The sequence below is a fragment of the Cebus imitator genome, unplaced genomic scaffold (assembly GCF_001604975.1).
Source record: "Cebus imitator isolate Cc_AM_T3 unplaced genomic scaffold, Cebus_imitator-1.0 Scaffold81, whole genome shotgun sequence".
In the NCBI taxonomy this organism is placed as follows: domain Eukaryota; kingdom Metazoa; phylum Chordata; class Mammalia; order Primates; family Cebidae; genus Cebus; species Cebus imitator.
The window spans coordinates 5,117,229-5,129,415 of record NW_016107396.1 but is presented as its reverse complement, the minus strand read 5'-3'; the positions used below and the strand labels follow the sequence as shown (position 1 = coordinate 5,129,415).

General features: G+C 39.3%; 2 pseudogenes; one reads left to right on the top strand and one right to left on the bottom strand.

Moving 5' to 3' along the window:
* Positions 1-684: 684 nt before the first annotated feature.
* The window catches only part of LOC119472005, a 19,534-nt pseudogene continuing 8,031 nt past the window's right edge, over positions 685-12,187 (top strand).
* Positions 10,027-10,322, bottom strand: LOC108307831 (annotated as a pseudogene).

The window sequence follows — 12,187 nt, the reverse complement described above, 5'->3', positions numbered from 1 at the left end:
CAGGCTGGTCTTGAACTCCTGGATTCAAGTAAGCCTTCCACCTGGACCTCTTCACCTCTCAGAGTGCTAGAATTACAGTTGTGGACCACTGTGCCCAGCCTCCCTTTTCTCAATATTTTTGTATTTTTAGTAGAGATGGGATTTCACCATGTTGGCCAGGCTGGTCTCGAACTCCTGACCTCAGGTGATCCACCTGCCTTGGCCACCCAAAGTGCTAGGAGTACAGGCCGTGCGGCACTGCATCTGGCCAAAATGTTATTTTTTTAATCTGATATTTTCGTCACATGATTTCCTTTGACTTTCTTCCTTCTCAAATGAAATATTGTACATTTGTTGATCAAAAATATCTTTTTTTTTTTTTTTTTGAAACGAAGTCTTGCTTTGTTGCCTAGGCTGGAGTGCAGTAATGTGATCCTGATTCACTGCAACCTCCCCCTCCTGGATTCAAGCAAATCTCTTGCCTCAGCCTCCTAAGTAGCTGGGATTACAGGCACACGCCACCACACCTGGATAATTTTTGTATTTTTGGTAGAGATGGTGTTTCACCATGTTGGCCAGGCTGGTCTCAAACTCCTTACCTCAGGTGATCCGCCCGCCTTGGCCTCCCCAGGTGCTGGGATTATAGGCCTGAATCACCGCACCCAGCCAAAAATATCTTAGGTTAATTTACATTAGAATACGAAGATGAGTACATTTGGAAAAAATCATAGAACTTGATTCTAAGGCAAGCCACTACACAATAAAATAAAATTGCAGTCTGACCAACATTCTTAGCAGGATCCTCCAGGATCTGGTTTCAACACACCCACAAGCCCCCTTCATTAGCCTGTCTTCTTGATCAACTCCAGACACATTGATCTGCTTTCAGTTCTTACAGCTTATCAAGTTTCATACCAACATAGACCCTGGGTTTTACAATTGGTTTTCATGGAAGACTCTTTTCCCATCACTTTGCTTAACTCCTACTTGTCCTCTACCTTTCAATTAAAGGACATTTTCTTGGGGAAGCCTTTCCTGATGTCGTCAATTATGTAAGGTCCCCTGTGAAATACTCTCAACATCCCGTATTTTTCCTTCATAACATTTAATAGGCCGGGCGCGGTGGCTCATGCCTGTAATCCCAGCACTTTGGGAGGCCGAGGCGGGTGGATCACGAGGTCAAGAGATCGAGACCATCCTGGTCAACATAGTGAAACCCCGTCTCTACTAAAAATACAAAAAATCAGCTGGGCATGGTGGCGCATGCCTGTAATCCCAGCTACTCAGGAGGCTGAGGCAGGAGAATTGCCTGAACCCAGGAGGCGGAGGTTGCGGTGAGCCGAGATCGCGCCATTGCACTCCAGCCTGGGCAAACAAGAGCGAAACTCCGTCTCAAAAAAAAAAAAAAAAAACAAAAAAACATTTAATAGACTATAATTAAATAATGATCTGTGCAATTTCCAGTTTAATATGTGTCTTCTTGATTTGTAAACAATTTTGAGGACAGTCAGCATTTGTTAAATAGATAAATGGAAACATGAAGGTGTTGTACCTGTGGAGACCCTTTCTTGCTCTAACGATTGGTTACTATAGGCACTGCTCATGTCAGGTGCAAATGACACTAGATATCTTCATGATAGGATTTTCCAACAAAGGACTTTCCAGCAAAGAATACAACCTCTTCAGTCTCCCTTGTTAAGGGTGGGTTAGAGACTGGGAAAGAGATTGCTTTCTTGGTGTACCAGTGAAAATTCTGCTGTCACCTGTCCCTTCTCATGGGAAGACTAGCATGTCTCCTCTTCTGCTATCCACTTTATGCTCAAGTCAGATGCTGGCTGAGTTGTAGTATCTACTGTTTCATGCTGTGCTTCTAGAGTGTGGAGAAATATCTTTAGAATAAGTTGTCTAGTGGATGCATCCAAGGGGCAATCAAAAATCAAAAACTAGAATAAAAATGTTTAAAAAGCAGCAGTAATGAATGAGATTTTTTTGGTGAAAGAAAAGAGAAAACTGAAAGCTGTAGGCCACCTACATTTAAGGGGCCATCAGAGGATGGTAAAAAGCACCCTGAATGGGAGCAACCAAAGTTAGAGAAAGAAAACAGATTGCAGGGCATGGGGGCCAAGAAAAGAGAATCTTTCAAGATGCAAATTCAATTTACCTGCCCCTCTGATCAACCCCCAACCCCTATCCTATGCCCAAACATTCTGAGTGTTCTAAATCCTTGGCTTATTTCCTCAGTCTAAATAATTCAGATTAAAAAGACAAAGACTCAGAATTTGTAAGCCATGCTTATCTGAATATGCTACCTGTATTAGTCCATTCTTACATTGCTATAAATACCTGAGACTAGGTAATTTATATAGAAAAGAGGTTTAATTGGCTCACGGTCCTGCAGGCTGTAAAGGAAGCATAGCAGCTTCTGCCTGGCTTCTGTGGAGGCCTCAGAAAACTTAAAATCATGGCAGAAGGTGAGGGGGGAAGCAGTCACGTATTACATGGCTGGAACAGGAGGAATAGAGAGCACAGGGTGGTGCTGCACACTTTTAAACAACCATCTCTCTCAAGAAATCTGTCACAAGGACAGCACCAAGAGAATGGTGCTAGACCATTCATGAAGGATCCACCTCCGTGGTCCAATCACGTCCCACCTCCGTGCTCAATCAGGTATTGAGGATTACAATTTGACCTGAGATTTGGACGAGGACACAGATTTAAGCCATATCGCTTTCTCTACTTGAGTTGGCCAGACAGTAATTCATACCAGTGATATGATTAAAGATATAGGCTCTATCTGATAAACTATGAGCCATTTGCAATAACATTCAATCTCAAGATTGTTTCTGGGAGCTCTGATGTCCCTGATTTTACAATATACTCAAGGACTTCCATAAAACATGCAATACGGTTTTATGGGAAGTGGTTTGAATGCTGCTGTCCATTACCTAATGTGACATTATTTTAGAAAGAAATTCTTTCCAGTATTCCAAGTTTCTGTGAGGAAGATTTTTCTGGGTGTGATTTTCAGAGCTCTCTTGAGATTGTGCCCTATTAAACTAATGTGGTTTCTTTTTTCAATGTATGGGTTCTTTCACTTATATCATCTATCTGACGTATAACAAATTCCAAATAGCACATAGGAAAAAGGCTGAGAAAGTTCAAGTGATGTGACTAACATTTAACAATTAGTCTCGGGGCTTCTCCTTCTAAGTTCTTACTCTTTCAAATATATCTTGTTGCCTTATTTTGGGTGTGATTTAGATCAGAGGATATGGGAGTGAGGAAGCCTTTTAGGTGGAACAAACAGCATGAGCAAAGCAGCAGAAAATAGCAGTTCAGCTGAAGCCCATGGACTGTGTTAAGGAAAGATAAAAAATATGGGAACGATCAGGGCTGTGTTGATGAAGCCTTGGATGTCAGGGTTGGGGTTTTGCATTTTATTCTGGTAACTGAAGCAATATTCTTTAGAGAAAGTAATTGAAATAAAATGCTTTTATTTTTTATTAATAAAAATGCTGTCAATGTACTTGAGAGGAAGCAGGTATTCATCTGAGTAGGAGTAGGAGGAGAGATCAGTAGTTGAATTTACACTTGTGATGATAAGCATCTGCCGCCTACACCTTCCAACTGTTCTACCTTCCTAATCCTGACCAACTGGTTCCTCAGTGTGTTTATGCAACTGGTGGTTAAGGTTGGGAAGGTTACACAGGATATAGGCATCAGTTTCAACTTGTACCATTTTTTTTCTCATATGCCCACATGAGGACGAATTAGTCACATTTTTGCACACTAAGGACAAGGCATTTATTTTTTCAACTGATACATAGTATTTTTATAAACTTCTTAAGAGGCAGATAAAAATCATGTGTTTAGATTTTTTAAAAAAATTATCAACACAGCAGTCAGAGTAATCCCTTTAAAACTTGTGTAAGATCATGCCATGTCTTTGCTTAAAACCCTGAAATAGCTCTTCTACTCAGGGTGAAAGTATAGCAGGAGCGGCCACAGGAAACGGACCTCTAGGACACCGAATACCAGAGGAAGGAGGGTTTATTCGGCCGGGAGCCTTGGGTGGTAATCTGTCCAAAACCCAGCTCCCCTAACAAAGGAAGGTTCTGCCTTTATATAGGCTTATACTTTAGATGTTACATATGGAAGAATCTTAGGTTTATAGCTTTACATATGAAAAGGGTCTTGGTTTACAGTCTCAGGAATTACATATGAAAAGGTTTCAGTTTACAGTTTTAGGAATCACATATGAAAAGGAGAAGTTGATCTGAGATGCCTGGGTCTCCCTCTTCAAAAGCATAAGTCCTTAAAACATCCTACAAGGCCCTACACAACTTGGTTCCTTATTACCTTTCCAGTTTCTCTTCTATTTCTCTCTCTCTTGCTCAACCTTTGCACCTGGAGTCTTTGCTGGGCCTCTGATACACTAGGCATGCTGCTAGGCACACTGCTGCCTCAGGATGCTTTAACTCGCTATTTTATCTGTCTAGAACAAGCTTGTCTAACCCATGGCCTGTGGGTCACATGTGGTTTTGAATGCAGCCCAAACAAATTCATAAACTTTCTTAAAACATGAGATTTTTTTGGTGATTTTTATTTTTAGCTTATCAGTTATCATTAGTGTTAGTGTATTTTGTGTGTGGCCCAAGACAGTTCTTCCAATGTGGCCCAGGGAAGCCAAAATGTTAGACACCCTTGGCCTGGAGCACTCTTCCACAGATACCAAAAGAGCTTACTTCCTCCCCTCCTTGTGGTTCTTGCTCAGATTTCCTCTTCTCAGTGAGAGAGACCTCTCTAATCACTTTCTAAATGGAATCCTAACCCTAGCATAGCATATCTTATTTCTGTTTCATTTTCCAACATATCATCTGACATTCTACATCTTTTATTTATGTATTGTTTTCAGGCTGTCTTCTTCTGCTAGAAAATAAGCACCCAGGGAATGTATTTGAGCCATTTTGTCCATGGTCGTATCTTTCAAGACCATAAAACAGTGCCTGACAAATACAGGTGCTTAATAAATAGTTGTCAAAACAACAGAGACCTTTTACTTCCTGATGGTTGGGCATAACATCTTTTTGAAGATCTCGGTTTATTAAAGAAATTCCTAATCTTATTGATTTCAATGAATCTAGAGAAATTTCTTCATCCTTCCGATTATTTTGGGTTTCTGTGTTAGATGTTTTATTATTTTTTTTTCCCGAGGTTGGCAATGTCGCCAGGGTTTTAGTTAGTGTGACTAAAGATAAACAGTTTCTTCTAGCTCAGAGACTGGGGCATGCCAAAGCCTGGGTGTAGAGAATTTTTATAATTTTATGTTGCCTTGGCATCCATTTTGAGTATAAGTTTAACTTTCTCATGCTAGAATCAGGGGTTAGTCACCCTTGAAACAGTTTCCAGTTCTACACCCTACCCAAATGGCTGAAACCAATGGTCAAAGATAAGAACTTCTGGACATTTCCCCCGCTAGCAGATTGGACTCCCTGCTTTCCTACTTCTTCCTTTAACAGACCATATAGGCATTTGCCCATGAACTTAGTAACTTACAGCCTAGTCCCTTGTCTATACTGCTAGTTGCCATGCACACTCTTTCTCAGTGCCTGATTCTTCACATCCACCTCATGTGCCAGGGGATGGAAGATTGCCTCCAGATTCATTGCACCCTCTTTGTCCAGATTCTGTAAGTAAATATCTTTGACCTTCCTATTTTGGTGGTGTTTTGAATTTGCTCCATCCATTCTCAAGAACCAGACTATGGGCTAGGATTTCCTTGGGAGGCTAGGCTAACACACAGTTGAGCTCTCAGCCCCAGAATGATGCTTAGGTAGGCGTGAGCTAAACACAGGTCAGATAAGAGCCACAACAGCATCTTCTAGTATAAATAAGTTCCCCATGTGAGAAACTCCTTTTTGTGGGTCAAAAAACTTGACGTTATGCTCCTCCCTAAGTGAAAGACCTACATCCAACTCCCTCTCATTTATCTTAGCAGGGCTGCTAGTAGGGCAGGGTTGCTAGCCACTCTGCTAATGGAATCCCAATTTATCTGTGGGCTCCCAAGACACTGGGACTTTGTGAAATCTCTATCCGCTGGCTGAGATATGGATACCATCTGTGACCAGATACATTATTACTTAACCTGTCTAGTCCATCATTTTCACTCTAGTTATATCTTATGTGTATTTAATTTGTGCTGTTGCAATATTGTTTTATGCTTATCAACCTCCTAACTTTGAAAAGCGTTCAAAGCATGTATATTTTCTGTCTGTACCCAGTTTTAATACTTCAAGGCAAAGGACCAGGTTTCTATGATGTTCAAAATGATGGTGTGCACAGAGGCTCAATAAATGCAGGTTGATTTACTGCAGTGATTACTGTCTTTTAATGCCATAGAAATTATAGTCATAACCCATGGGTATCAATTATACCAAACTATATAAGATCCACAGAGAAAAAATAAATTTTTTATGGCATTAAAAATATCAATAAATGTGGAATCAGAAAATGGAAAGAAAAGAACAATTAAAAGAGTAATTTTATATTATACAGCTTCAATTTTTCTCTTCTTTTGAGACGGAGTGTCACTCTGTCACCAGTCTGGAGTGCAGTGGCATCAACTCTGCTCACTGCAACCTCCACGTCCCGGGTTCAAGTGATTCTTCTGCCTCAGCCCCTCGAGTAGCTGGGACTACAGGTGTGTACCACCATGCCCAGTTAATTTTTGTATTTTTAATAGAGATGGGATTTCACTATGTTGGCCAGGATAGTCTCGATCTCTTGACCTCGTGATTTACCCACCTCAGCCTTCCAAAGTCCTGGGATTACAAGAGTGAGCCACTGTACCCAGCCGTCAATGTTTATATCTAATTATTTAAACATTGAAAACATTTTCAGAATTCAAATCAATCCTATTTATCCTAATGTTCCTTGCTTTCATATATTTTATAAAAGTAATTGGTATAATATTCATAAAAACAATTTTAGTGATCTCTTCAAATCCATAGATTCTCCTTACACTTCACGCCCAGAGAATTTTAGAAGTGGGACCAAGGTCTATTGAAGAAAGTACTTTGATGTAGCCTTTATTATGTTGCCTCAGTAAGATTGAAGATAACTATGTCAGCCCTGATCTAGAAAGATAGAGGCAATGTTTTCTATCCCAAGATCAGACCTATTGGGAAGTCTTAAAGCCCCACCCTAATCGATTCTAAACCAGTTGTTACTGCTGTCTCATTCACTTTCTCTCTGCCATGCTTCTTCCCAGTTTCTTGGTTATCTCAAGGCCTTTGGGAAATAAGACTATTCTTCAGAAAATGTTCAAGGTCCTTAAATACAGAGACTATTTATTAGAGATGATAATAGCCCAAGTTTCTCATATATATAAAAAACGGTTTTTGAATTTCTGGGCACTGCTACAAAGACAGAGTTGACATAGTGTGTATCTTTTAGCTACTGAGCATCCATGAGTGACTTTGACAGCTCAATGACACCCATAACATTCTTGCCAAGATTAGTTGTCTGAACATTTATGGTCTTGTAGTGTGGCAGTCCTAGGTTCCCAGGCATAAATTATTTAAAAATATGAAGAATGGGGCTGGGCTTTGTCGCCCAGACTGGAGTGCAATGGTGCAATCTTGGCTCACTGCAACCTCTGCCTCCTGGGTTCAAGCAATTCTCCTGCCTCAGCTTCCCGAATAGCTGGGATTATAGGCACCTGTCATCCTGCCTGGCTAATTTTTGTATTTTTGTAGAGATGGGTTTTCACCATGTTGGCCAGGCTGGTCTTGAACTCCTGACCTCAGGTGATCCACCTGCCTTGGCCTCCCAGAGTGCTGGGAATACAGGCATGAGCCACTGTGCTCAACCTGTGCAGCTTTCTTAAATACCAATTTCTTCTTACATTGAATTTTGACAGTAATGCCAAATTTGCAGAGCTGTTTTGAATCTTAAACTTTGTAAACTCTAGAAAGTTATGGAAATATAGGTGTATCATTATAATTTCTGTTCAGTACCATCTATTATTTATACTAGTGACCTTATTTCTTCATCCATTATTCTAAAGTTTTTAAGAGTGCTGTATAGCTCTTATAACTTGTTTCCCCAGTATGCTTGGCTAAATTTTCTTTCTATTCTATATGACAAAAATATTTGTCAATTAATGAACTAGATTTGATACAGTGATAAAATGCTTTCAGATTATCTCATATTTGACATCTTATTCATTGGTTGGTAATATGTGAAGATAGAGCTTAATTCTTTACGTTGTTGTTAATTACAGGAGATTTGAGGTAATTTAAAACATAACTATTGATACAAGAGGTATATATTCTGTATATTAATTTAAAAAATTGTACACTTCTCTTTTTCATCTCCCTGCTGTAAAATCAATGCTGAATTGGATCAAATGCTAGCTTTTATGCACTTTCAGTTTTGAAAGTTAGGACACAGGCCAGTTGCAGTGGCTAAGGCCTGTAATCCCAGCACTTTGGGAGGCTGAGGTGGGTGGATCAAAAGGTCAAGAGATCGAGACCATCCTGGCCAACATGGTAAAACCACGTCTCTACTAAAAATACAAAAATTAGCTGGGTGTGGTGGCGTGTGCCTGTAATCCCCCCTACTCGGGAGGCTGAGGCAGGAGAGTTGATTGAACCTGGAGGGCGGAGGTTGCAATGAGCCAAGAACATGCCACTACACTCCAGCCTGGCAACACAGCGAGACTCTGTCTCAGAAAAATTAAAAAAAAAGAAAATAAAGTTAGGATGCAGCTTTGAGTCTCTCTGACTGCAGACTGACTTGTAATTTAACCTACCAGAGACTGGATGTGTATCAAAATACAGTGGCTTTACTTAGAGCTTTTAAACAGCTACAGAAGTGGAAAAGCTGGGGATGGAGTGGAAAAAGAGAAAGGATACTTTGTTTTAGGGCCTTTTTTTTTTTAATCCATTGATCACAAGGCATCAGTGGCTGCTTCAGAAACTTGGACCAGTAGAGTCTCCCGGGTTTACTTTACTTGGTATCTAAGTCAAACCTGACAGCCTGCAGTAGAGCATGAAAAATATGCAATACAGTCAACTAGATTATTTAAACAGCCACCTTTCTGTTATTCTTAGAAGGCTAAGCAAATTGTTTCTCCATATGAGTATAAAATTTATCACCCATGTTCAAGGCTTTAAAGCATAGATGAAGGCAACCTGAGAATCACTCAGTATTCTTTCTCCCCTTATCTTTTATATCTGCTACTGAGTTATCAGTGATGTCTCACTGTGCTTCCAATGAGGGCAGAGGGTGTTGGGCTCCCCTTAAAGAGGGAGAAAAAAAGAACAACAAAGATATATATATTTTTTCACACTTCCTAGTGGTTTTGAATGTTTTAGCGTATTTAACTGGAAGAAGAAAGAATTATTAAAGTTACTTTAAAACTTTATAATTGCTTGATTAATAATGAGGAGAAAAACTATTGGATAAAACGTAGAGTTATTTAAATAAGATTTAGCAATTCAGCAACATCTATCAAAATTTTTATTATTTTCATGTTTAAAAAATACTTTAGGCCAGGTACTCTGGCTCACACCTGTAATCCCAGCACTTTGGGAGGCTGAGGCAGGCTGATCACCTGAGGTTGGGAGTTTGAGACTAGCCTGACAAACATGGAGAAACCCCGTCTCTACTGAAAATACAAAAATTAGGTGGGCATGGTGGGTGCAAGCCTATAATCCCAGCTGCTCAAGAGGCTGAGGCAGGAGAATCGCTTGAACCTGGGAGGCAGAGGTTGCAGTGAGCCAAGATCAAGCCATTGCACTGGGCAACAAAAGCAAAACTCCATCTCAAAAAAGCAAAACAAAATAAAAACAAAAACAACAGCAACAAAAAAGTTTATGTGGTAAAAAAAAAAACCAAAAAACAGCGAAATAGATTTTTGTTCAAAGAAGAAAACATATACTGCCATGGTCATGGTTCTAAATATGATTTAGAACCATGTAGTCTCTGGCTCCTCAACAGTGCGCTGAAGTGTAGGTTGATTTCAATATGGTTTCTCCAGCTTCAGTCATGTATCAAAGCTAAAACCATAGTTTAAAGATACATGAAAAAACAAATCAGGTGGAAATTAGGCTTGATTATGGTCTTTCCTTTGTGACTTTAGCTGTCCTTGATTGTGTATTCCTGTTGGATCAAATACGCTCATGTTACTGCTTGGCACCATAATGAATCAATATATATTCCAAGTGGCAATAGGTAAGTTGAGGAGGAAGATGAACCAGTGCAACAAAATGAGCATTAATACAGTGACAGTAATATGGCCAATCAATCTTGGAATTACCTACTTATTTAATTTCGAGCAACATGATCTATCATTAATGTAATCACACTCTAAATTAGACAGTGTAATTATGAAGACTGAGAGAAAAATGATCCTACAACAACTGAGGAGAGAGAAGACAAAGACTATGTCCTCTTCCTCTACCTATCAAAAGCTTTAAAATGTTTATTTACTCAGAAATCCTGTTCCTGATAATGTTTCAAAAGAAAATAGTAGAAAACATGTTATTTAGCAAGATGTCATCTATCATATAACATGAAATATATACACAATCATTAAAATACTGCCATTTAAAGTGACATGGGGTAATGTTAAGAGAAAAAAGTGAGACAAAATTTTGTATATGTTGTATGTTAAAAGCTATAAAAACCAACATAGGCCGGGCGCGGTGGCTCACGCCTCTAATCCCAACACTCTGGGAGGCCGAGACGGGCGGATCACCAGGTCAAGAGATCGAGACCATCCTGGCCAGCATGGTCAAACCCCGTCTCTACTAAAAATACAAAAATTGGCTGGGCATGGTGGCACATGCCTGAAGTCCCAGCTACTTGGGAGGCTGAGGCAGGAGAATTCCTTGAACCCGCGAGGCAGAGGTTGCAGTGAGCCGAGATTGCGCCACTGCACTCCAGCCTGGCAACAGAGCTAGAGTCCGTCTCGAAAAAACAAAACAAAAACATAATACATAAAATGTAAGAAAATATACCAAAATGTTAATAGAATTATATCTAGATATAGGTAATGTTGAATGTTCTCAACTTTTTGTAGATTTTTGTAAGGACAAATAAAATCTTAAAATAAGAAGCATAATTATTCCTGCTGAAAATAAGAGATTTTCCTTCTCTCCTTATCAGAGCATTTATTCTAGAAAGCTTGTCATTTTAAACATAATTATCCTCAGTATCTGTGAACAATTGGTTCTAGCCCTCCCCCATGACCCCCAGGATACCAAAATCCAAAGATGCTCAAGTGTCTTCTATAAAATGGCATAGTATTTGCATGTAATTTACACAGGTCCTCCTATAACCTTTAAAGCATCTCTAGATTACTTATAATACCTAATATAATGTCTACGTATCACTACATTTGCATGGACTGAATGTAGTACTTGGTATGTGGCAAACTGAAGTTTTGTTTTTTGAAGTTTTGTGGAATGTTTTTTCCCCCCCAAATATATTTTATCCATGGTTGATTGAATCCAAAGATGCAAACCCCTGGATACAGAGGGCCCACTGTACTTTCTTTGTTCATTAAAAGGTATATAAATCATTTTGAAGACTAGATAGGCCCTTTGTCAGCCCAGGAATGTCTCTCTCAATAATCTACGAGCAATCTCATTGAAATGTACACAAAGGGAGATAGCATCCTTAATCTCCCAGTTTCTGTGGGAGGACAGGAGTCTAACTTCAGTGGACACCAGGCTCCAAGGTGCAAAACTACCTTCTTTCATAAAAATATGAGAATTTTGTCCTTCTCCTGGACAAGGTCAATTAGCTAACAGGAATGATCTCCTCAATTTCCAGGTAAAGTTAGGATGAAAGATGTGTGCAAATGGGGCTGTCATATTGTCTTACCTGAGAAATTGTTATTTATCTTGAAAACATGTATGTAATGAGTTGTATCTGCTTGGCAATATAAGGGGTATGATCACTTTCTGTTTTGCCTTAGTGGTTTACCTGTGATGTACCTCACATTCTGGCTTAAGGTTTATTCAATAATAAAATTATTTTCTTTACTACCTTAATGGAGAGAATTTCTGGGATGGGAGATTATCATTCTCATTATATTTATAATCAAATAAGTTCATTGATATAATGAACTTTATTATGCTTACAATATATTTTATAATTATTACCTGTTTTCCTAGTTGATGATTTCTTTTTTTTT